This window comes from Macrotis lagotis, chromosome X (genome assembly GCF_037893015.1).
Source record: "Macrotis lagotis isolate mMagLag1 chromosome X, bilby.v1.9.chrom.fasta, whole genome shotgun sequence".
Lineage (NCBI taxonomy): Eukaryota > Metazoa > Chordata > Mammalia > Peramelemorphia > Peramelidae > Macrotis > Macrotis lagotis.
In genome coordinates this window covers 210,571,051-210,572,662 of record NC_133666.1, presented here as the reverse complement: position 1 = coordinate 210,572,662, position 1,612 = coordinate 210,571,051, and the positions used below count along the sequence as shown (strand labels likewise).

General features: G+C 40.7%; 1 pseudogene; it reads left to right on the top strand.

The window, feature by feature from the left end:
- Positions 1–353: 353 nt before the first annotated feature.
- On the top strand, positions 354–919 carry LOC141498958 (small ribosomal subunit protein eS8-like; annotated as a pseudogene).
- Positions 920–1,612: the final 693 nt, after the last annotated feature.

The window sequence follows — 1,612 nt, the reverse complement described above, 5'->3', positions numbered from 1 at the left end:
GAGTGCCAGGCTGGATTCAGGAAGACTAATCTTCCTGATTTCCTGGTCTCAGATACTTACTGGCTCTGTGATCTTGAGCAAGTCACTTAATCCAGTTTATTTCAGTTCCCTCATCTATAAAATGAACTTGAGTAGACAATGACAAACCATTCCAGTATCTTCTCCAATGAAGCCTCAAATGGGGTCCCAAAAAAGTCAGACCTAACTGAAAAAAATTACTGAAAGAGATAATAAAGGGGGCAATTTTCTGGGTTGAAGCAGGATTAGAAGTTCATGTAGAAGGGTTTGTTTTGGCTCTTTGTAGCTCGCACAGACCATGGGTATCTACCGGACCATGGGTATGGCTCCACGAGATGGAGAGCAATCACAAACCCTACCACAAGAAGCTCAATATGAGCTGGACCCCCCCGCCCACCAACACCCAGATAAGACCCCACTGCATCCACACCATGGGAGTCCCAGGAGGTCATAAAAGTACCAGGAGCTGAGGCTGGACAGAGGCAACTTCTCCTGGTGCTCTGATAACTGAGCCAAAAGACAAGGATTGTCGATGTGATCTACAATGCATACAACATTGGTTAGCAGGACCAAGACACCGATGAAGAACTGCATTGTGCTCATTGATAGCACACTGAAGGTAGGAGTTCCACTATGCCCTGCCATTGCTTAGAACATGGAGGAAGGGAGCAAAGCTGACTCCTGAGGGAGGAAAAAATTTTAAATAAGAAGTGGTCAAAGAAAAGTCCAGAAGAAATAAGAGGAGCTGAAGAAGAATGCTAAGATCTTAATCAACTCACTTCTGAAGGAACAATTCCAATAGGGCAAGCTCCTTACCTGTAATGAATCAAAGCCAGGTCAGTATTCGAAGGCGAAACTTGAGTTCTACCTAAGGAAGACCAAAGCCCAAAAGTGCAAATAGACATTTCACTAAATAAATACCCAGATTATTTTATTGTTTAAAAAAAGGGTTTTGGGGGACAGCTAAGTGGTGCAGTGAATAGAGTGCCAGCCCTGGAGTCAGGAGAACCTGAGTTCAAATCCTGCCTCAGACACTTAATAATTCCCTAGCTGTGTGACCTTGGGCAAGTCACTTAGCCCTATTGCCTGGCCAAAAAAAAAAAGGTTTTTTGATAAGGAGAGGACAGGTAGCCTTCTGAAATGCAGTATACTTCTATTCCATATTTAAGATGGAATTATACAGTCTTCTCAAAGTTCAAAATTATATAAAATAAATTTTTAAAAACATAATTGATAGATAAAGATATATGTGACCTTGGGAAAGTTATTTAACTTCACTGAGTCTCAGTTTCTTCATCTGTAAAAGTGAAGGGATTTGATTATATGATTCCTAATCTCAATTCCTGTTATGTCTGTGTGCTCCTCCCATGACATTCTCTATGAATAAACTATTGAAATTTATCTTTAATTGTTATTCAGCCATTCAGTCAAGTTTTTATTATCCCATTTGGGACTTTCTTGGCAAAGATTCTGGAGTAGTTTGTCATTTTCTTCTCCAGCTCATTGGAAATTAAGGCAAACAGGGTTAAGTGACTTGCCCAGGATTACACAGTTGACACCAGATTTGAACTCACAAAGTTGAGTTTTCCTGACT